Genomic DNA, 25,519 nt, shown 5'->3' on the forward strand with positions numbered 1-25,519 from the left:
GCAGATTTGCCATCTGCCCACTCTTTGCCGTCCGCTAGCGGACAACAAAGGTAGGCTTTTCCATAAGCCAACAGAAAGCGGACAACAAAGAGGTAGCGGACGACAAAGGTTGGCTTTGCCATGAGCCAACTCTTTGTTGTCTGCTAGCCGACGGCAAAGAAGCTTTGCCATTAGCTAGCAGACGGCAAAGAGGGGGTTTGGCCCACTGGCTGTCAAACCCTAATGGGCCCCCTCTTTGCCGTCCGCTAGCAGACGGCAAAGCTTTCTTAGCCGTCCGCTAGCAGATGGCAAAGGTGGGGTGGACAACAAAGGTTCAAAATTGACTTAACGACCGCGCCCCCGCCCTCGCCCTCTCCCTGTCTCCTCTCCTCTTTCTTCCTCCCTCGTGCCACCCCGCGCCGTCGCCGCCGCACCCTCCCCGCGCCATCGCCGCCCCCTTCCCACCCCGTCGCCGCCCCCTCCCCGCCCCGTCACCGCCCCCTCCCTGCCTCCCCACCCCCACCCGAGCCTCCCCGTCACAGCCGCCGGTCAACCACCCCCGAAGAGCGCCGCCCGTTGCCGCCCCCTCCCCACCCCGTCGCCACCCCGCCTTTCCGCCGCCCCGCCGCCGCCCCCTCCCCGACCTGTCGCCGTCCCCACGGTGAGCCCCTGCCACCCCCTCTCATGTTTTCTTTTCTGTTTTTTTTCTGTTTTTCTTTTATGTTTAGTTTCGGTTTTTTAGTTTAAGTTTTTTCAGTTTAGTTAGTTTAGGTTTTTTAGTTTAATCAGTTTAGGTTTAATTAGTTTAGGTTATTTAGTTTAAATACTTTAGCTTTAATTATTTTAGGTTATTTAGTTTAATTAGTTTAGGTTTAGGTTTAATTAGTTTAGGTTATATAGTTAGCTAGATTAGATTAGATTATATTAGATTAGTGTTAGGTTTTAGTTAAATAGTCATAATTAAAGGAAGTAAAAAAAGATGAAAAAGAAGAAGAAAAGTAGAATAAGTAGAAGGGGGGAGAAGAAGAAGAAGAAGAAGAAGAAGAAGAAGAAGAAGAAGAAGAAGAGGAGGAGGAGGAGAATAAGAAGAAAAAGAGGAGAAGATGAGAATAAAAGAGGAAAAAGGAAAAGAAGGAAGTAGAAAAATAAGAAGAAGAAGAAGAAGAGGAGGAGGAGGAGTTCTGTTTTTTCTTTTCCGTTTTAGATAACAGATATATTAGATATATGGTTAGCTATATTAGATTAGATTAGATTAGTGTTAGTTTTAGTTAAATAGTCATAATTAAAGGAAGTGAAAAAAAGATGAAAAAAGAAGAAGAAAAGTAGAATAAGTAGAAGGGGGAAGAAGAAGAAGAAGAAGAAGAGGAGGAGGAGGAGGAGGAGGAGGAGGAGAAGAAGAAGAAGAAGAAGAAGAAGAAGAAGAAGAAAAAGAGGAGAAGATGAGAAGAAAAGAGGAAAAAGGAAAAAGGAAAAGAAGGAAGAAGAAAAATAAGAAGAAGAAGAAGAAGAAGAAGAAGAAGAAGAAGAAGAAGAAGATGAGGAGAAGGAAAGAAGAAGAAGTTTAGGTTAGTGGGTGGTTTAGGTTAGTGCTAGCTAGGTCGAGGGGTCGAGGATCGAGGGGAATACATATTATTAATGAGTTCATGTTATTAAAAAATTATTATGTTTATGTTGTACTAATTTCGTTTACTCTTTGTCATTGCAGGTGTTGACAGATGGTGGGCGCGGGTCGAGAGCGCTCGGAGCCTCCTTCCTCGGTGCGTGCTAGGAGGGGTGCAGCTATTCCACCCCAGCACCTTCGGAGAGCGTTGGTAGACAGCATGCAGACACCGGCGGGCGCTTCTTCTTCGACCGGGAGAGGTCGGGGGAAGACAAAGAGGGGTGCAGCTAGAGGTGGACGTGGCGGCCGGAGAGGTAGGAAGGCTGCTGCGCCTTCCTCGCCACCACCCCCAGCTAATTCTCCGGACCACCGGGGTGCTCCGTCTCAGGTGGAGCCATCAGACTTGGACCTATCTTGGACTCCGGTCCACGAGCCTCGGGCCGTCGAGCCTCGGGTCACCAAGCCTTCGTCCCACGAGACTCGGGCCCCAGCGTCTTCGTCCCACGAGACTCCGGTCCTGGAGCCTTCGTCCCACGTGACTTCGGAGACTAGTGGCCATGCTGATGGTGATGAGACCTGGTTTGACAATAGGTTTAGCGAGGGCGAGCTGGTTGAGTAGGGCAAGAAGGTCTACCAGCATGGTGGTACGAAGCTCCCGGCCGTGCCGACGAACCGCGATCAGAGGTGGTTGATTGACCCTAACGGGGAGAAGTAAGTGCATTTACTCTTTTTTAACCTTTGTCCTTCATGTTTCTTCAAATTAATATCTAATGTGTTGGCCTTGTCATACTGCAGGGGTTGGATAGACGCCGATGGTGTCCGCAGGCCCAACCAGGTCCTCTGTGTGCTTTGCTGGCACCACTTCCCGGGGTGGGTCACGTTGCCTGATGAGGGTCAGGTTCCACATCTAGCACTGAGCTGGGAGCTGTACGTGGCTGCCCCGGCCCCACCGGAGGAGAGGGTCGATGGTGTCTTGTGCGAGACGGTGGCCGACATTGTGAGGCGGCGGTTTTGGGTAATTTCTCCTTTACAGAATTAAAAATCAACATTACCTAGTGATTGTACTAATCAGTGTTGTCTTGTTCGATTGCAGACCTTCTACAGGTGTTCTGAGGAACACGAGGCGGAGGCGGCTAGGGTTCTCGAAGCCGAGTGCAAGCGCCTACTTCAGAACTTACATCACGAGGCTAGGGTGCAGGCTGTTCGAGACTACTACGCCTCGACTAACATTAGGAGGGCCAAGAAGAAGTGCCGCGGCAAGTATCTGAGTCGGGAGAAGTACATGAAGGTAATTACATATTCTTAAGGCCTTGTACTTAGTTTCCTTGATTTCATTCATAGGCGTAGCGCTGAAATTTCTCTTTGCCAAACTTAGGTGCCCCCGAGATGGTGTGCGGATAGGATGGACTGTTGGGAGGCGTTGGTGGATGAGTGGTGCTCTCCCCAATGGCTAGCCGAACACAACAAGGCCAGGGATAAGCGTGCCCAAATGCGAGGTGTGCCACACCATCAAGGGAGCTCCAACTTATTTGAGTACGGGGATCACTGGGTATGTGGTTGGAGCCCTTAACGATTCATGCAATTTCATTCCTCATGCTAGCTTCAGCCCTTAACTAATATGTTGTTCCTCTCTTTTAGGCGAAACACAACAAGAAGGACGTGCCACCGCTGTACGACCTCTATGCCATGGCCCATACTGCCCCGTTCAAGAAGGCCAAGGCATTCTCTGAGGATGACCTCGATCATCTAGAGAGCTTCACCAACATCTCCTCCCACAACAAGCTCGTGAGGTACAGAGACTTTGGGAAGGCGACGAGAGGGGATGACTTCAACCCGAGCCAGAGTCCTTTTGATCCAGAGCTCGTGATGCTATCTGGTGAGGGGAGGAAACATGGCTCGGTAGCCATTGGGGATGGACTCATACGTTGTTCTAGAAGTCTCCCGGAGATCAACAAGCACCAGGCGATGTCTCTTCCCAAGATACCGCCTCAACCACGACCAATGGAGCTCGCCATCGAGGCTAGGGCCCAGGATCTTCTGGCGGAGGCAAACAGGCAGGCTAAGCAGAGGGAGATCAAGCTCGAGGAGAGGACGGCTAGTCTGTTGGAGGCGGAGAGGAACTGGAACGACGCGTCTCACCAGGCCCTATATGAGCTCCTCACAGTAAGTTTCTCCTGCATATTAGCCAAATCATGCACGTAATGTTCGTTTCATTACTAACTAATATGACTGACTCGTGAAAACAAAATGTGCAGTCCGTGTGCGAGAAAAACGGTCAGACCCCTCCGCTGATGCCCCAGATTGCTATAGTGGACACGGTGAGTTTCATTTGAAAGGTCATTAGTTACTAGTATTCACATTTCAATTGCATGATGCTAACAAGACATTGCAAATGATCTTTGGTGCAGCATGCCTCCCGACAAGCATCGACCGATCCTTCTCCGTCTCGCACTGGCGCAACCCCGACCCCGACCGGTCCTTCTCCGTCTGGCACCGGCGCAAACCCGACCGGTCCTTCACCTCCGTGATGACGGTAAGTTTTCTCTAGTGTTCCATAATGCTTACCATAATGACCTAGACTTAGCTAATCTTTCTCCAAAATGACATAATTAGCTTACTTAGCTCCAAAATGATATATACTTAGCTTTGTTTCCTCCGAAATGACCTAAGTTAGCTCTAATATGCTAAGTTATCTCTAATATGCTTAGTTAGCTAGGTTTGCTCAATAATGACATACACTTAGCTTACATATGTAAAAAATGGCATAATTAGCTTACTTAGGTTTGAAATGGCATAACAATCTTGGTAACATCATATATGTCATATAGTTAGCTTATTTTCCTCGAAAATGACATAATAAGCCTAATTAGCTCCAAAATGATCAATTTTACCTAAGTTAGCTCCAAAATGACCTAAGTTAGCTCTAAAATGCTAAATTAGCTCTAATATGCTTAGTTACCTGGGTTAGCTCAATAAAGACCTATAATTAGCTTACTTATGTAAAAAATGGCATAATATGCTTAGTTAACTCAAAAATGACCAAGTTTATCTAGGTTAGCTCCAATATAATCCATTTTACCTAGGTTAGCTCCAAAATGACCTATTTACCTAGCTTAGCTCTAAAATGACCTACACACTTAGCATTTTTACCTAGCTTAGCTAAAAAATGGCATTTTTTCCTACCTTAGTTAGAAGAATAAGAAGATAAAGAAGAGGAGAGGAGACTAAGAAAGAGAAGATAAATTCTTCTTCTTTTTCTTCTTTTTCTTCTAGCTAGTCTTCTTCTTCTTCTTCTAACTTTCATCTTTCCTAATTTGCAGATTTGCTTTAGATGAGGAGCTTGCGTTCACGGAGTCTACTCTTCTCCTTGTGCTTTTTTTATGTTCTCCGAAACTTGTTGTTGGATATGTGTTGGATATGTTGTTGGATATGTGTTGTTGCAAACTTGTTGTTGGATGTGTTGGATATGTTGTTGGATATGTGTTAGTATGCTTGTGTATATATATCTTCAAATGTTTATATATATATCTGTGAAATTCTGTGAAATTGAATGAATTTAAGAGAAAACAGAAAAACAGGGGCTATACAGGCTCTTTGCCGTCTGCCAGCAGACGGCAAAGCTGCCACATGGCAGCTACCTGTGCAACCTGGGGGCACTGGGCTGGCCTATATGGTTGCTTTGCCGTCTGCTGGCAGACGACAAAGACCTTTGCATCTTTGCCGTCAGCCAGCGGACGGCATAGCATGCCATGTGGTAGTAACCTGGGCTGGCCTATATGGGCACTTTGCTGTCCGCTGGCAGACGACAAAGATGCAAAGGACTTTGCCATCTGCCAGCAGACGGCAAAGCACGCCGTTAACCCCCTAACGGACCTAACCTGCCACGTGTGCCGTCCAGGCTCTTTGCCGTCTGCTGGCGGACGACAAAGATCATTTCATCTTTGCCGTCAGCCAGCAGACTGCAAAGAGGCCTTTGCCGTAGCTTATTCAGCCGGACCTGCTGCCGTCTGCTAGCTGACGGCAAAGGCCTTTGCCGTCCGCCAGGCATGCCTTTGCCGTCAGCCATGGCAGACGGCAAAGTGTCTGATTCCTGTAGTGTCATGGCCAGTCGCAAGTTGAAGCATTATTTCCTTGGTCATCCCATTATTGTGGTTAGTTATGCTCCCTTAGGGGATATTATTCAGAACAGAGAGGCCACTGGCCGAGTGGCCAAGTGGGCCATTGAGCTCGGACCCCATGGCCTGAAATACATGCCAAGGACAGCTATCAAGTCTCAAGCTCTTGTGGATTTCATCAATGACTAGACAGAATTGCAAACGCCTGAGGAGAACCGGATAACACTTACTGGACCATTCACTTTGATGGGTCTAGGGAGCTGGAGGGCTCGGGCGCTGGAGTTATTTTGACTTCCCCATGAGGTGACAAATTTTGCTATGTTTTAAGGCTAATGTTTCCTTGTACTAATAATGCAGCTGAGTATGAGGCCCTGCTCCATAGCCTTCGGGTGGCCAAAGAGATGAATTTAAGCCGGGTCAGGTGTTTTGGTGACTTAGATTTGGTGGCTCAGCAAGTTTCAGGCACTTGGGATTCTAAAGACCCGCTCATGGCGTCTTATCGCCGGGCGGTTGATAGTATCGCTGGTTGTAAGTGCATCTAGTGCCCCTTAGTGATTTTGGTGTACTGAAGACTTATAGGTTAAGGGACTAATGCGTTTGTGAGTGTACACATGTCTATAAGTCTATGAGGAGTTTGATATTACAGAGAAAGTCGACCCCTAAAAATGAATGTCTTCAACTGAAGACTTTGGCTTTCTGAAGACGTTGAAAGTGAAGAAATTGTTGTGACCTTGAAGACTTGATATTGATGCGAGGAATACGAAGCATGAAGACTTTTGTTTTCGTAGTTTCGTTTTCTCTTTCTTGAGCCATAGGAAACACCGTACTGTTAAAGGGGGTCGAGGTAAAACTAGGAAAAGTTTCCAAGTGATGCTCATCTCAAAATCCTACACCTACCAATCCTTTCGAGTGAAGCCATTGGAAATCTCATATAGTTCAGTTAATTTCTTCAGTGACATAGACGAAGATCTTCTGGTCTTTGAGGAATTTGTTTTGACTGAGGAGTTGGGAATTCGCCAGTGCGGATTGCCTACAAGTGAGGAACATGATAGCCCTGAGGAATTTGATAGATCAAATATCTGACCGTTGCTGTGCTACGCGCAAGCTGCCCCAAAATATCTACCTACCTAACAGTCATATCATTGAAGGTCATTTATGTCTATCATGTCGGCTGCTCCCTAGGCTATAAATAGCCGCCCCCTACAACCACTAGCTGGTTGGCTGCTCCGAGAGAAAGTGACACTTGTCATTGAGAGCATCCCATCCTCCGAGGACTTTGAGCGAAAATCATCAAGTGAGGAAAACCCAAACCCAAACACCTACAAACCCAAAGTGATTAAGCGTCACTAAAGAGATTGTTCCTGTGTGGAACTGACGCTTGTTACCTTTGAGGACTGTGCACCCTCCAGACGGTTAGGCGTCATGGTCTAGAGCATCCAAGAGGAAATTGTGGATCGCCGAGTGACCGACTCTATGAAGGTTTGAAAGTCACCTGAAGACTTACCAGGAGTGATTGGGCGAGGTCTGTGTAACCTTAGCTCAAGGAGAATACGGTGAGGATTGTGTGTCCGGGACTATGTGTCCTCGGGTTTAAATACCTAGCCGCTCCAACCAGACGTACAACTGTCACAACAGTTGGAACTGGTCTACCAAATCACTGTCTTCACCAAGCTACTGGTTCTATTTCCTCAACCCTTCCATTTCCTCATTCATATGCTGTTGTACTTGATCGTTACTGTTTGAATCCTTTGACTGAAGACTTTCTCAATTTCCTCAGTTCTAATTCTTCAGTCACTTTGTCTTCAGCCTGCTTATCTTGTGTTTACGCTACTTGTACTCTGTGCTTGTTTTTATTTCATCATGATGACTATGCTACTGCTCTGTTATGCTTGCATCTGAGTACTTATTCCGCTGCTAGTTGTTCGTGACTTAGGAATTTCTTCATCTTGAAATTCCTTAGTGATGAATTTGTAAAAATCGCCTATTCACCCCCTCTCTAGTCAATATAACGCACTTTCAATTGGTATCAGAGCAAGGTACTCCCTTCTTCTATGTGATTTTGGTCAACCGCCTGGAGTTTTAGTGGGGTCGACTACAGGTATGATCAAGGTCTCTACTGGGTGTCCTACCTTCGATGGGAGGGACTACCCCTACTGGAAGAATAAGATGCGAATGCATCTTGAGGCAATTGACAACGATCTCTGGTACGTTGTGGAAAATGGTGTTCCCTCTGTCACTCCTACCATCAACGCTGCTGATGTGAAGAGATTCAAGCAACTCGACTCTCAAGCGAAGAACATCATATGTGGCCATGTGAGCAAAGGCAGTATGGCAGAGTGAGTGCTTTGGAGACTGCTAAGTTTATCTGGGATAGGCTGTCCAAGGTCAACGAAGGAGTCTCAACACAGCGTGAATCTCGAGTTGATGGTATGTCATATTCTTCACTGATGAAGTATATGAGTTCGTAAGATGCACTAATTCATCTGCAGGATGATCAACTCAAAGCTACTGAGTGGGTCCTCGACAGTGGATGTACAAATCACATGACTGGTGACAGGAACTTATTGATGGACACTACTTTATCTCCATCACATCTGAAGCATATCATCTACGCGGACAAAGGCAAAAGCAAGGTATTGGGTCTAGGTAAGGTTGCGATCTCAAAGGATCGATACATGGACAAAGTCATGCTTGTCGAGTCCTTAGGATTCAACCTCATGTCTGTCTCAATGCTTTGTGATCTTCATATGGTTGTTGTCTTTGGCAAGTATCATTGTGTTGTGATCATGGAAGCTGACCATTCCAAAGACTTCGAAGGCTTTAGGAGAGGAGACTTGTATATTGTTGATTTCTCTACAGGACGACAACCTGCTACGTGTCTACTTGCAAAAGCTTCATAAGGTTGGCTATGGCATCGACGACTAGGTCATGCTGGAATGAGGAACTTGCACACTCTTGCGAATAAGAAGCATGTCATTGGCATCGAGGATGTCAAATTCCTCAAGGATCATCTGTGTGGAGCTTGTGAAGCTGGAAAGATGACCAAGGCCAAGCATCCGTCAAAGACTATCATGACTACCACTCGTCCATTTGAATTGCTTCACATGGATCTCTTTGGCCCTACTCATTATGCCACATTCACTAATGTTGCATCTTTATATGGCTTTGTTATTGTTGATGACTATTCTTGTTACACATGGGTGCATATCATCAATTACAAATATGAAGTGCAGGAAGTCTTCAAACGTTTTTCCTCGAGGGCTTCAACCAACTTTGGTGTGAAGATCAAGCACATCAGAAGTGACGATGGGACCGAGTTCAAGAATACTCGTCTTGATGACTATCTTGATGAACTTGGTATTACTCACGAGTTATCTGCTCCTTATACTCCTCAACAGAATGGCGTCGTGGAGCGCAAGAACAGGACTCTTGTTGAGATGGCTCACACTATGCTTGATGAATACAAGACGCCTCATCATTTCTGGCCCGAGGCAATTGATATTGCGTGCCACATAATCAACAGGGTATATCTTCACAAATTCTTCAAAAAGACCTCATATAACTCCTCACTGACAAGAAACCCAATGTGAGTTATTTCAAAGTCTTCTGTGCTAAATGTTGGATTAGAGATCCTCATCACAATTCTAAATTTGCACCGAAAGCACATGAAGGTTTTATGCTTTGTTACAAAAAGGACTCGCACACCTACAGAGTCTTCAACACCGTGCACCACAAGGTTGTTCAAACTGTAGATGTGCGGTTCGATGAAACTAATGGCTCGCAAAGAGAGCACCTACCTCCTGTGCTAGATGAAAAGTCACCTGAGGAATGCATCAAGTTCAAGGCTACTGAGGATGTCATTCCTATAGAAGAATCTGCTAAAGAAGTCATTCCAGAATGTGAAGAATATCATGCTGGTGCACCTGAGGAAAATGGCTCTGAAGAAAATGCTGAGCCGACTCAAAGTCGTCAACTCGCTCATCCTCGCGTTGCAAATGAAGTGCAGATGGAGAAAATCATCAGCGACATCAACGCACCAGGTCCTCTACATGCTCAAAGGCTTCACATTTGTCTAACTTTTGTGGACACTTTGCTTTTGTCTCTATCACAGAGCCCACCAAAGTAGATGAGGCATTTCTGGAGCCTGAGTGGATTCAAGCGATGCAAGAGGAATTGCATCAATTCGAACTCAACAATGTCTGGGAACTTGTCAAGCGACTAGACCCACGCAAGCACGATATCATCGGCACCAAATGGATCTACCGCAATAAGCAAGATGAAAATGGCCTTGTGGTGAGGAATAAGGCACGGCTTGTAGCTCAAGGCTACACACAGGTTGAAGGAATTGATTTCGATGAAACTTTTGCACCTGTTGCTAGACTTGAGGCTATTCGCATATTGCTTGCTTATGCTAACCATCATAATATCATCTTATATCAAATGGATGTGAAAAGTGCATTCCTCAATGGTAAGCTTGAGGAAGAAGTATATGTTGCTCAACCCCCAGGTTTTGAAGATCTAAAGCATCCTGACAAAGTCTTCAGACTCAATAAGGCCCTCTATGGCCTCAAGCAGGCCCCTCGGGCATGGTATGACACTTAGAAGGAATTCCTCATGAAGAAAGGCTTCAAACCCGGTTCACTTGACCCAACTCTTTTCACCAAAACCTATGATGATGAATTATTTGTGTGCTAAAAATATGTTGATGATATCATCTTTGGCTGTACTGACCAACGTTACAGTGACGAATTTGCCTATGTGATGAGTGAGGAATATCAAATGTCTATGATGGGAGAATTGAAATTCTTCTTAGGTCTTCAAATTCGTCAATAGCGCAACGACATCTTCATATCTCAGGAGAAATACCTCAAGGATGTGTTGAGGAAATTCGGCATGCAAGATTGCAAAGGCGTCAAAATCCCTATGCCCACAAATGGCCATCTATGCACTGATGAAAATGGTATTGACTTTGATCAAAAGGTATACCGCTCCATGATTGGCTCTTTATTGTATCTATGTGCATCTAGGCCAGATATTGTGGTTAGTGTTTGCATGTGTGCCCGTTTTCAAGCTACACCGAAGGAATCACACCATAAGGCCGTGAAGCATATTCTTCGATATCTAGCTCACACTCCAACACTTGGATTATGGTATCCCAAGGGCTCGGCTTTTGATCTCATTGGATATTCTGACTCTGACTATGCTGCTGATCGTGTGGACCGCAAGTTAACATCAGGGACATGCCATTTCCTCGGACGATCCTTGGTATGTTGGTCCTCGAAGAAACAGAACTGCGTATCACTCTCTACTGCTGAAGCTGAGTACATTGCTGCTGGTTCGTGCTGTGCTCAATTGCTGTGGATGAAGCAAACCCTCAAGGACTAATGTGCCTCTCTACTATGACAACGAGAGTGCCATGAAGATTGCTCATAACCCAGTTCAGCACTCGAAGACAAAGCACATCCAGATTCATCATCATTTTCTTCGTGATCATGTGTTGAAGGGCGACATCTCAATCGAGCACGTGAAGGCTGAAGAATAGCTAGCCAATATCTTCACAAAGCCCTTGGAAGAGAAGAGATTTAGCAAGTTGCGATGTGAGCTAAATATCTTAGAATCTTCGAATGTCTTTGAAAAGGACACACATCCTAACACTTATGCAAAATTGATGACTTAGATGTGCAACACATGAAGTAACATTTTTCTTCAATCAATGAATACTAACCCTCTAAGTGTGAAGAAATTAACGAAGAATTTGATTCTCAGAGCCCTACGACGATTGTACGCGGCGTCTGAAATCATCATTCTTATACGGTGGGTCACGACATCAACAAAAGTTGAAAATCTTCAATTTGAGTTTTTCTTCATTTTTGAAATTCCCCTGTTGTTCAAATTCTTCAACTTTGCATTGTCTTCACTCTTTCCGGCCTTGTTGTTCATTGACTATATATATATATATAGGGATTGACTATTCGTCACCCTGGGTGAGGAATAGTTATTCTTCACCCCCCTCTATTTTACCACCAATGCACTATAATTTTACGTTCCGTAATTTTTGTCTTATTTCTGACGTAAAAAGAGACCGTAAGAAAATATATAATCGCCGTAAAAAATATTTTATGTTATGTAAAATTACAAACGTAAAAACATAGTGTAAAATATACATAAACTCCAAATTTTCTTGTCTTATGACCTATATTATTATTGTTTTATACCAAAATTTACATACTGAATCAATAGGAATGTAACTATTTGAATTCCAAATGTAATTTAATTATGAAGTGATTGTAAGATTACCTCGGGTGAAGAATAACTTATTCTGCACCCTGGGTGATGAATAGCATCCCTATATATACATCCGAGCTATTCTGCAACCCATTCCTGAATAAGCTATTCAGGAACCGTTCCTAACTGCACGAGAACAGACAGCTAACTATGCGAACTATACTAGTTAACTACAGAGCGGACTTTTTCAAGCATCGTTTTTTCACACTGTTTTTTGGGTCGTAATTATTTAACTACTAATCGGATTGATGCAACTGATGACCTTTGGATAGCTATTGAGAAGGAGCAAAACACTCATTTTGGTCATTTTCCCAAAATCGATCCGGTTTTTTTACAAAATTCAAAAAACTAAAAATCCATCAAACGAGTTTTCAATGTTTTTGTGAAAGGAATTTTCAAAGCTTTTGTTGGAATGATGCGTATGATACACCATTTGAAAGGTACCGATTAACCCGAACTTTGGCATATATAACATGTTTTCGGATTTGCTACGGTTTAAGAGCAGTTTTCAAAAAACCAACATCATTTTCGACATTTTTTGCCCGAAATGCTACAGAACACGCTAACTGCTCGCGCGGAATAGCTAACTGACATATGCTGACAAGCTAACTGCTGAGAATGAAGAAAATTGTTTTTTTTTCTTCTATACTTTTATCATCAGGTCAAGTTAACTTCCAGGAGTGAAATAGCTAACTGCTAGGAATCGCAACAGTTAGCACCAAGTTAACTGCGGAGACTGAAAATGATGTTTTCTTTTTTGATTGGGTCACGCTAACTGCGGACCTAAATGCGCGCGATGAGCAAGCTAACTGCAATGGCTGACAATACTTTTTTTGCTTCTTTTGTTTTTAATTCTTTTTTCTATTTTTTCTTGTTCAAGTTAACTGCCGGGACTGGAATAGCTAACTGTCAAGACTGCGATACTTAACTGTCAGGATTGAAAATACTTTTTTTTTGTTTTTTGCCCGGTTCAAGCTAACGGCCGGGAGTAAAATAGCTAACTGCTAGGGATTGCTGTAGTTAACACCGAGTTAACTGCCGGGATTAAAAATATTTTTTGTACCTCACGCAAGCAGGGGCTTGGCAAACAAACTGAATCCTCTCATTAGAATGCTATTTTTTGTACCCGAGCTAACTGTCGTGACTTAAGACACTTTTTTTGTTTTTTCCTGGTTTTTCCCGGACCAAGCTAACTGCCGGTATTCAAATACCTAACCGTCGGGGATTGCGGCAGTTAACTGCAGGACTGAAGGTACTAATTTTTTTATTTTTTTTATTATTATCCCTGGGTCATTGCAACTGCAGGGCCTGAAAGACCTAACTGCCGGGACTGCGGCAGTTAAGAACTAGTGAACTGCTTGACTGAAGATATCAACTTTTGTTTCTTTCGTTCTTTTTTTGCCAAGGTTACGCTAACTGCTCGAGTGTGCATGGCAGTTAAGTGTTCAAGTTAAGTCAACTGCTAATCTAAGCACAAGTCAACTGCTACAGTTTTAGTTCACTAACTGCATTGGAGGAGAGCTCTGGTGGATAGCTGCGTTGAAGTAGATCCGGCCGTGCTTGCCATGAATCAGGTCACCCCGGCCGATGGCAAAGGAAGAGATGGATGGAGCAGAGGAGGTGATGGAGTTTTCGGGTGGGAGAGCCGGTCTGAGTCCCTTGCGACGATGGCTGCCAGTGCGCCACCCCGGCCCACCCCGTCGGTGTGCCGCCACCAGCAACCTCCCCCGTGTGCGCCACCCAACAGGCCCCTCCCACCTACCTATCTGGTAACTGCTGCAATGGCCATGGGTAACCGCGACCAGCACCTACACGAGGAAAGGAGGGGGAACGACAAGTGCTTTTCTCGTCGGCCAGTGAAGAGGCACTGGAGATGTGGTCATCACCGTCGACTGGAAACGGGGAGGTGTGCGGCAGGGCGCAGGGCCTCGACTGGATCCATTCCTAAATAAGCTATTCAGGAACCGTTCCTAACTGCTCGAAAACAGATAAGCTAACTGTGCGTCATATACTAGTTAACTGCCGGGTGGACTTTTTCTGGTACCGTTTTTCCGCACTATTTTTTTATCGTAATTTTTGAACCGTTTATTGCAGACCTGAGCTCGCTCGCTCCCTCACGTCGCTACAGCGCCGCTCGCTCCCTCGATCGCTCCCTTCGGGAAAAGAAATAGGTTAGGAGGGGGTGGTTCCTAAATAAGCTTATTTAGGAACTCTAGAGGGGGGTTTCTAAATAGTCCCACCCTATATATAGATTTGAGTTTTCTGTCCTCTATAGCATTCACTTATTGCTAATTCTTCGAGTTGACTTTTCTGCTAAGTGAATGTGATCGGACCCTTCCCCCTCTATGCTAAACTCAACCCAGTCTTTTCACAAATTCTTCATGTGCGTTCTATTTGAAACCCGTTCAAAATCTTCACTGTGTCCTTGTCAGCTGAAGAATTTCCGAACGAAACTTTAAAATATTCTTATCTAAATTTTTGGCTTTTGCCACTCAAATCGCTCCACATCCCATGATATGATTATTTTATTCACCCACGATCTCACACAATCTCCACCTCTCTGTATGTGGGTGACACATGTCGCTAGGATGAGAAGGGTCAGGGGCACGTTCGTCCATTTTCCTCGGACGAGCAGTTTTTCACCTCGGTTATAAATATCCCTCACCCTCCTCAGACCGCATTTACCCCGCTCGACCTCACTCCCCTCGCTCGAGCTCTCTGACCTAGCGCCGCCGCTACTTCCATCGTCGCCGGTGAGGAAGAGCTTCAGTGCCTCGACCTCGTCGACGTCGTACTCGCGCCGACCGCGGAAATCTTCACTCTGCCGCCGCCGTAGCTGTCTTCCTTCGCCAAGTTAGGGCGTGGAAGATCTGAACGGACGAACTTCTCAACATCCACTCCCAGTTCATCGTGTTCTTCGTCAAGGGTAAATAAAATCTATTTTTACTGCCCTTGTTGATTCTGACGATTTCCACAAAATCTTCAAAAGGTGTTTATTTTTCAACTTCCACACTCTTAAACACCTCACATGCATCTGTTCTTGATTTGTTTCTCTAAGCAACGTTTTTCTTCAAGATTCCTCAATTGTGTGGATTTTCAATCTATACAACTCCGGAACCTAAGTCAAAGACCGCTTAGTGAAATTCCTCAAGACACTCCTGGTCAAATTCCTCAAACTTGTTTCTTTTGAAAAACTTCTGTGAATGCATATGACATCTCCAAATTCTTCGCACATATACTCTGTTCACAGGTACACATGTCCGCTGTTGAATCACTAGGTTCTCATCAACTTAACTCATTTGCAGCATTCCTCGAAGACAAATTGCATACCTCATCAGAGAATTCCATTGTTCAAAATCCTCAGCTGAAGAAAATGGCTGATGGCAAGAGACCTCAGAAGGGAGGGAAGAAATTGGAAGTAAACACTGCCTTTGAGATTCCAGATGACATCTATGAGGAATATTGCACTCCTGATGAAGCCGAACATGGCAAGGAGAACAAGAATCAACGCAAGGTGCGTATACAGAGGATAGAGAGGAGGTGGGCACGGGAATGGAGGGAGTACAGATATGTGACTCCAAAGTACATGAAGAAATTCGCTTCACACCCTCCTTGCCCAAGACCTCCATTGGCACCAGGCCAAGAAGCTGATCCCACTAGCCTCAAGCGCGGTGAGGAGTATCCTGATGAATGGGCCAAACGGCAAGCCAAGTTGGCCAGATAAGTAGTGAGGAAATTCAACAAAGACATTGTTGCTGCCGCTGCTGAGGCCTCTACTAGCAAGCCTAAGAAGGCTATGCCCAAGAAGCCTGCACACAAGCCCAATTCCTCAGCAATGCCCTCACGGCCAAGCTCATCAAAGCCCTCACGGCATATTCCTCAAGCAGCTCCAGTTCCCCCTGTTGCAAAACCTTCAGCTACTGCTACAAAGTCCTCGGCACCTGATAATCCCCAAGTGCAGGGAATCATCATAGCAATTTCCAAAGGTGGAAGTGATAAGTATGGAGTGTCGAACCCACAAGGAGCTAAAGGTAAGATCAATATTCTCTCAAGCCCTATCTGCCACTGATACGACTCTACGTGCACCGAACGTTTGCTTCCAACTAGAAACGAGAAATAAAACTACGTTGTGGGTATGAAGAGGATAACTTTGCATGATATCGGAGAGCTAAAATATAAAAGTAGGTGCTGTTATCATAAAGTTAGAATATATTACTAAATATTATAAATAGCGAGTGTGGAATAATGATGGATCGGTGTGCGGAATTGTCCTAGGCAATTGTTAACAAGGCCGGTAGTCGTCATTGCAATTTCATATGAGGGAGAGGCATAAGCTAACATACTTTCTCTACTTGGATCATATGCACTTATGATTGGAACTCTAGCAAGCATCCGCAACTACTAAAGATCATTAAGGTAAAACCCAACCATAGCATTAAAGCATCAAGTCCTCTTTATTCCCACACGCAACAATCCCTCTTACTCGGGTTTGTGTTTCAGTAACTCACCAACCCACTATAAGCGAATCATGAACGCGTTGCAACACCCTACAGCGGGAGTCCCTCACGCTTGCGCGACACGGAGGGCACCATAGGACAACACCAAAATAAAACATAAAACTCATACCAATCTAGATCATCAATCAACCCAAAGACAAAAGATATCTACTCAAAACATCATAGGATGGCAACACATCATTGGATCATAATATGTGGCATAAATCACCATGTTCAAGTAGGGATTACAGCGGGGTGCGAGAGAGTGGACCGCTTAAACGAGATGAGGATGGTGATGATGATGGTGATGTTGATGAAGACGATCACCGCGGCGATGATTCCCCTCCTGATGGCACTCCGGCGCCATCGGAAGAGAGGAGGAGAGGTTCTCCCCCTTGTGCTTCCTCCCCCATGGCCTCCACCCTCTGGTCCTTGGCCTTCATGGTGATGATGGCCCCTCCGGGATACTCCTCCATGGCCACCGGTGATGATGGCCCCCTCCGGCAGGGTGCCAGAGAGGGCCTAGATTGACTTCTCTTGGCTACAGAGGCTTGTGGCGGTGGAACTTCCGATCTAGGTTTCTTTCTGGAAGTTTGGGTATATATAGAAGAGTTTTGCGTTGATTTCACGTCGGGGGGGGGGGTCTCCGGGCTGTCCACGAGGCAGGGGGCGTGCCCTAGGGGGTGGGCGCGCCCCCCACCCTCGTGGGCAGCCCGGGACTCTTCTGGCCTGCTTCTGGTACGCCGTGGGCTTCTTCTGGTCCAAAAATGATCTCCGTCAAGTGGCACGTCAATTGGACTCCGTTGAGTTTTCCTTTTCTGCGATACTCTAAAACAAGGAGAAAACATAAACTGGCACTGGGCTCTAGGTTAATAGGTTAGTCCCAAAAATCATATAAAATATCATATAAATGCATATAAAACATCCTAGAAGGACAGTATAATAGCATGAATACTTCATAAATTATAGATACATTGGAGACGTATCAGCATCCCCAAGCTTAATTCCTGCTCGTCCTCGAGTAGGTAAATGATAAAAGAAATAATTTCTGAAGGGTGAATGCTAGCAAGTGCATAAGTTTGATCAATGATAATTCGAATCACTTTTTCTAGCATCATTATATGTCATAACAATAGCTCATCTCATAAAACTTTTCATGATCAAGTAACCAGCAAGTCACATGTTTAAAGTATAGATCATAAACTTTCTTGAAAACTAACAAACAATATTCTCAGTCATCAAACAATTGCAATTCATCTTATTTTCAGGAAGAGTCTATGTCAGAGCTTTGATTTAGCAAACTCCACATACTCAACTATCATTTAATCTTTCACAATTGCTAACACTCATGCAATACTTGTGGTTATGGAGTTTTAATCGGACACAGAGAAAGATAGGGGCTTATAGTTGCGCCTCCCAACCTTTTACCTCAAGGGTAATGTCAACAATAATAGCTCATGCTGACTTACATCCAATTAGATATATATATATATATATATATATATATATATATATATATATATATATATATATATATATATATATATATCAAGATCCTTCCAACATCCTGTGCTTGCCAAAGGATAAAATGTAAAAAGGAAAGGTGAAGATCACCAAGACTCTTGCATAAGGTAGAAGATAAAAGTAAAAGATAGGCCCTTCGCAGAGGGAAGCAGAGGTTGCCATGCGCTTTCAGGGTTGGATGCACAAAATCTTAATGCGAAAGAACATCACTTTATATTGCCACTTGTGATATGGACCTTTATTATGCAGTCCGTCGCTTTTATTTCTTCCACATCACAAGATCGTATAAAGCTTATTTCCTCCACACCAATCAATCATACATATTTAGAGAGCAATTTTTATTGCTTGCACCGATGACAACTTACTTGAAGGATCTTACTCAATCCATAGGTAGATATGGTGGACTCTCATGGCAAAACTGGTTTTAAGGGTATTTGGAAGCACAAGTAGTATCTCTACTTGGTGCAAAGAATTTGACTAGCATGAGGGGGAAAGGCAAGCTCAACATGTTTGATGATCCATGACAATATACTTTATTTCAGATATAAGAAAACATAACCCATTACGTTGTCTTCCTTGTCCAACATCAACTCTTTAGCATGTCATATTTTAATGAGTGCTCCCAATCATAAAAAATGTCCAAGATAGTATATTTATATGTGAAACCTCTCTTCCTTCAATATTCTTTCATGAATTGTTCAAGTGACAATTTCTACGTTTGCTAACTTTCAATAAGTTTACTACCTATACTTATTATGTGTGAAGTCATTACTCCCCATGTTATAAGCATACGAAACATATATAAATTCAGATTTATGACATTCAATTTATTCAACCATTTACTGATAGGATATACATGAAGCACATGAGCAAATGACAAACTACTCCAAAAGATATGAGTGAAGAACACTGAGTAGTCAAATAATTAACTAGCCATGGGAGGATTCTTTTTCATTCAATATTTCAGATCCAATGATTTTATTCAAACAACAAGTAAAATTGAAAATACGCTCCAAGCAAAACATATATCATGTGATGAATAAAAATATAGCTCCGAGTAAGGTATACCGATAGTTTTGAAGACGAAAGAGGGGATGCCTTCTGGGGCATCCCCAAGCTTAGGAACTTGAGTATTCCTTGAATATTGCCTTGGGGTGCCTTGGGCATCCCCAAGCTTAGGGTCTTTCCACTCCTTATTCTCCTCATATCGATATCTCACCCAAAACTTGAAAACTTCAATCACACAAAACTTAACCAAACTTCGTGAGATAGGTTAGTATGATAAAGAGCAAACCATTCACTTTGGTACTGTCAAAGACAAGGTTCATGATTGTTCTCACAAATGCCTACTGTACCATATCATTTCTACAAATTATATTGAGGAATATAAGTCATAGAAACTAGAAAACAAGCAAACTATGCAATGAAAACAGAATCTGTCAAAAACATAACAGTCTGTAATGATCCGAACATAAACCATACTTCTGCTACTCCAAAAATTATGAAATAAATTGGTGTACGTGATTAATTTTTCTATTAATCTTCCGCAAAAAGAATCAACTCAAAATCACTCTTCTGTAAAAATGACAGCTAATCTCGTGAGCGCAAAGTTTCTGTTTTTTACAGCAAGATCACATTGACTTTCACCCAAGTCTTCCCAAAGGTCTTACTTGGCACTTTATTGAAACAAAATCTATAAAACATGATTACTACAGTAGCTTAATCATGTAAACACACAAAAACAGTAAGGGTAAATATTGGGTTGTCTCCCAACAAGCGCTTTTCTTTAATGCCTTTTAGCTAGGCATGATGATTTCAATGATGCTCACATAAAAGATTGGAATTGAAACACAAAGAGAGCATCTTGAAGAATATGACTAGCACATTTAAATCTAACACGGGTCCTATGCCTAGGGATTTTGCGAGCACACAATTTATAAGAACAACAATCAACTAGCATAGGAAGGCAAAACAAGTATAACTTCAAAACTTTAAGCACTTAGAGAGGAAACTTGATATTATCGCAACTCCCACAAGCATGTATTCCTCCCCCATAATAATTTTCAGTAGCATCATGAATAGCAACTTTGTTCTCATACTCAATTGGAACCTCTTCCGAAATAGTGGAATCATTACTAGCTAAAGTTGACACTCTTCCAAATCCACTTTCATAAATATCACACTAACATTGAACACCTCCAAAATAGTGGGATCACTAATTCCTAAAGTTGACACTCTTCCAAACCCACTTTAAATGATAGTATTATTCATACTCCAAAAGATATAAGTGAAGTTCATGGAGCATTCTACAATTAACATAGACTAACCAATATCCAAGCTCAAAATATATAAGTGAAGCACACGAAGCATTCTATAAAACCATACTCAAAAGATTTAAGTGAAGCACAAAGAGTAATTCTATAAGATCGTACTTAAAAGATATAAGTGAAGCACATGAAGTATTCTATAAATCAATGAAGGGCTATCTCATGCTAGCATGGTTCTTAAAAGAAAAAAAAACACAAAGGACACAAATCATGTGAACAAAACAAAACCGAGGTATACCGATATTTGTTGAAGAAGAAAGATGGGATGCCAACCGGGGCATCCCCAAGCTTAGATGCTTGAATATCCCTTGAAATATTTACTTGGGGTGCCTTGGGCATCCCCAAGCTTGAACTCTTGCCTCTCTTTATTCTTCTCACATCGGTAACTCCTCGTTCTTCGAACACTTCATCCACACAAAACTTTAACGAAAACTTGTGAGATCCGTTAGTATAACAAAGCAAATCACTACTATAAGTACTGTTGCAAACCAATTCATATTTTGTTTTTGCATTGTATCTACTGTAATATAACTTTTCCATGGCTTAATCCACTGATAGAAATCAACAGTTTCATCAAAACAAGCAATCAATGCATCAAAAACAGAATCTGTCTTAAACAGGACAGTCTGTAGTAATCTGGAAGTTTAGCAAACTTCTGTAACTCCTAAAATTATGAACTCAATTTGAAAATTTGAACAATTTTTACAGAAGTAATGTGCAAAAAGTTTCAGACCCATTTGACTTTCCAGTAAAAAATGTAAATTCACGCACTACAGCCAAAGTTTATGTTATTGTTCTGCACATAGTAAACAAGCAATCTAATCATCCTAAAACCAAAGCTTGGCACATTATTTTTATAATAAAATGAATATATACAAGGGAATAATTATTTACAGATAAACTTCCATGAAAAATTATACATTGTTTCCGTGAGCATGAACACAAGTGCTCAAGGTCGACCCTCACTTCTTCAATGCATAACTTTCCCATCGCTTAGCTTTTTGAAAAACTTTTTAGGCATGAAAGGCAAGTAATTTATTTTATATTTTCATTCTTTAAATTTTTTTTGTATGTTTCACCCACAACTAAACAGAAACAAAAAGGAAAAACAAAATATTCTTAGTGAAGAAAGCAAACAAGCACACACGAGAATATCAACCCCACGCTATTGCTCCCCGGCAATGGCGCCAGAAAAGAGCTTGATAATCCCCAAGTGCAGGGAATCATCGTAGCAATTTCCAAAGGTAGAAGTGATAAGTATGGAGTGTCGAACCCACGAGGAGCTAAAGGTAAGATCAATATTCTCTCAAGCCCTATCTGCCACTGATACGACTCTACGTGCACCGAACGTTTGCTTCCAACTAGAAACGAGAAATAAAACTACGTTGTGGGTATGAAGAGGATAACTTTGCATGATATCGGAGAGCTAAAATATAAAAGTAGGTGCTGTTATCATAAAGTTAGAATATATTACTAAATATTATAAATAGCGAGTGTGGAATAATGATGGATCGGTGTGCGGAATTGTCCTAGGCAATTGTTAACAAGGCCGGTAGTCATCATTGCAATTTCATATGAGGGAGAGGCATAAGCTAACATACTTTCTCTACTTGGATCATATGCACTTATGATTGGAACTCTAGCAAGCATCCGCAACTACTAAAGATCATTAAGGTAAAACCCAACCATAGCATTAAAGCATCAAGTCCTCTTTATTCCCATACGCAACAATCCCTCTTACTCGGGTTTGTGTTTCAGTCACTCACCAACCCACTATAAGCGAATCATGAACGCATTGCAACACCCTACAGCGGGAGTCCCTCACGCTTGCGCGACATGGAGGGCACCATAGGACAGCACCAAAATAAAACATACAACTCATACCAATCTAGATCATCAATCAACCCAAAGACAACAGATATCTACTCAAAACATCATAGGATGGCAACACATCATTGGATCATAATATGTGGCATAAATCACCATGTTCAAGTAGGGATTACAGCGGGGTGCGGGAGAGTGGACCGCTTAAAAGAGATGAGGATGGTGATGATGATGGTGATGTTGATGAAGACGATCACCGCGGCGATGATTCCCCTCCCGATGGCACTCCGGCGCCACCGGAAGAGAGGAGGAGAGGTTCTCCCCCTTGTGCTTCCTCCTCCATGGCCTCCACCCTCCGGTCCTTGGCCTTCATGGTGATGATGGCCCCTCCGGGATACTCCTCCATGGCCACCGGTGATGATGGCCCCCTCCGGCAGGGTGCCGGAGAGGGCCTAGATTGACTTCTCGTGGCTACAGAGGCTTGCGGCGGTGGAACTTCCGATCTAGGTTTCTTTCTGGAAGTTTGGGTATATATAGAAGAGTTTTGCGTTGATTTCACGTCAGGGGGGTCTCCGGGCTGTCCACGAGGCAGGGGCGCGCCCCCCACCCTCGTAGGCAGCCCGGGATTCTTCTGGCCTGCTTCTGGTACTCCGTGGGCTTCTTCTGGTCCAAAAATGATCTCCGTCAAGTGGCACGTCAATTGGACTCCGTTTAGTTTTCCTTTTCTGCGATACTCTAAAACAAGGAGAAAACAGAAACTGGCACTGGGCTCTAGGTTAATAGGTTAGTCCCAAAAATCATATAAAATATCATATAAATGCATATAAAACATCCTAGAAGGATAGTATAATAGCAGGAATACTTCATAAATTATAGATACGTTGGAGACGTATCAGCACCTGCGCATCTCGCCTCTTGCCAAAGGACCACATGCATCTCAATTGCTTCAGGAGCATCTACAAGTTCTTCAGCTCCTCCGTAGTCTTCAACAGGCCCAACTTTGCTGAGGACAAAGGCCACTACTGGACGAGGCACAAGACCAAGTCCTCACAAGAAGCAGGTTGCCTTGCATGTGTCGTCCAGTGAAGACGAAGCTGATGATGAGGAACTAGCTGAAATCATTAGAGACAGACAGCAAAGGGCCGCTAGAGCTAAAGGCACCAATGCGCCTCTTCTGCTGGATCCCAAGTTGATCCTCGGTTTCATTGATCTCTAGCACAAGGACCCCAACACTCCTATGCATGATTTCAATCTTACACCTGGCCAAAGTCACATGTTGACAGCCTTCATAGGCGAGGAAAAATGGAAGTTTGAAAAGGCTAGGCAACCGAAGAAAGCTCAGTACAAGAAGGAGCGATTTCTGAGGAAGAACGTTGTCAAAATGACAACTGATGAACTTGTGGCCATGCAAGCTGAGATCAAAACACTCAGTGATGAATTTGACGCATACCGTGCAGATTGGCTAGGAGCCAAGATCAGATTCGTCAGAATGGCAGATGGATTCACCTCAAATGTTGCAGCCTCAACACAACGTGAAATTCCTCAGGCCGAAGCTTCTGCACAACCAACTGAAGAACATGCTAGCACCGGTGATGAAAATCAGGCTGCTGAAGAAAATGAGAGCACCAGGGCTGATGAAGAAATTCCAGCTGCTGAAGAAATTGCCAGGGCAACCTCTAGTGTTGCGCCTGAAGAACAAACCAGGCCAGTCGAAGCATCTGCTGCTGTGCCTGAAGAAACAGCACCAAATTCCTCTGCTCCTCCCGCACCAACGACAAGTCCTATCCTTCCTTCTGCATCAGAAGCAAAGAAAACCAAAGCCACGGAGCGAGCAGCTGTGAAGAAAAGGAAAGCATCTACTTCCTCGGAGTCTTCAGCTCCGAAGAAAGTGAAGACTTTGACAAGCTCTTATGAAAATCCTATAGATGTTGTTCCCTTATCAAGCATGCCATCAAAGGAGATTGTTCCCTTTGTTGAGGAATATGTGATTCCAAGTGAATCTGATGAAGAAGATCCTTCTATTGCTACGTCAAAGAAGATTGATGAAGAAATTGAAGTGGAAAATGTCACTTCAGCTCCACTGGTCTCCTCGCCTATGCCGCAGTTCACTGCTGTAGAGGCAGGCGTTGAAGAAATAGATGAGGAAGATGAAGATGTGGACATTGGGTGTACAACGCCAATTCTGAATGATGACTTCTGGAAAAGTCATCACCCCAATTCACCACTCTACACCCCTCTGCAACAGATTGCTCAGTCCCCGGTTCAAACTGAAGAAAGTCACACGGGCTCTGAAGAACGTCAAGCTTCTCTTCTCACCATTCCTGAAGAAGTTCGAGCCACCGGTGCTGATGTAAATGTTGCTGAAGAAATGGAGACCCAGGCAGCTACTGATGACATTGCACCTGAAATTCCTCAACCAGTGGCTCTGGTGGCTATACCTCAAGAGGTTGTTAAGACATCAACTGCAAATCTTTAGCCCAAGCCACAGAACCCTCTCTCCAAGAAGCAGAAGTTCAAGGTTGAAGACTTCTTCAATGATCACATTTTCTTCACTGACTACAATCCTTATGACTCTGCTCGTCTTCGACGCAAGTGTTTTTGGACTGCTAGCCAGATGAACTTCTATTCTTCACTGCTATTCGAGAAGAACAAGATCTTTGACCATGAGCAAATTCCTCATGTGGATATGGAGTCGCTGCCCTGCTTCACCCCAGTCCTCAGTGTTCTTCATGATGCTGGGCTGCTCAACTTCTGCACCGACATCTGCGACTGGAATAAAGAACTCATTCTTCAGTTCTATGTCACATTGCACATCACAGGCAATGTTGAAGATGTCAATTCATGGGTATTGGACTGGATGACCGAAAATACTCACTACAAAGCACCGGCCTCTGAATTGCTTCATGCCGTCCCAGTCAATCCTCCCGTTGAAGGTGCAAGGCGCATCTATGATGAACCTGAGCTATCCAATCATCTGATGTAAGTGCTGACGAAGCCTTTGAAGCCAGGCCAAGCTCCAAGAACCAAATTCCTCGTCAAGGAACTACTCTATGTGCCAAGGACCTTCTACAGGATATTGACCAAAACCCTCAGTACAATCAAGGGCCACAACTCTGATGATGAAGTGGTTGTTTGCATCATGAAGAATCTGCTTTTCAACATCATACATGGTATTCCTATCAACTACCATGATTTCTTCATGAGGACTTTGGCAAATGTCGCGCTGTCACCGTTTGAATTGAAGCCTTATGCTCCCTGGATTATGAGATTCATCAGATCAAGGTCTTCAATTCATTACAAGGCCAATTTTCAAAATCATCTCAGCTATTTTCCCCCCATTGAAGTCCTCAAACTGACCATTTCCTCAGC

At 43.6% G+C, this 25,519-nt stretch overlaps 1 pseudogene; it reads left to right on the plus strand.

The window, feature by feature from the left end:
* The first annotated feature begins 1,799 nt into the window (after positions 1-1,799).
* On the plus strand, positions 1,800-24,626 carry LOC141040958 (uncharacterized; annotated as a pseudogene).
* The last annotated feature ends 893 nt before the right edge of the window (positions 24,627-25,519 follow it).

The sequence above is a fragment of the Aegilops tauschii genome, chromosome 2, assembly GCF_002575655.3.
Source record: "Aegilops tauschii subsp. strangulata cultivar AL8/78 chromosome 2, Aet v6.0, whole genome shotgun sequence".
Taxonomy (NCBI): Eukaryota; Viridiplantae; Streptophyta; class Magnoliopsida; order Poales; family Poaceae; genus Aegilops; species Aegilops tauschii.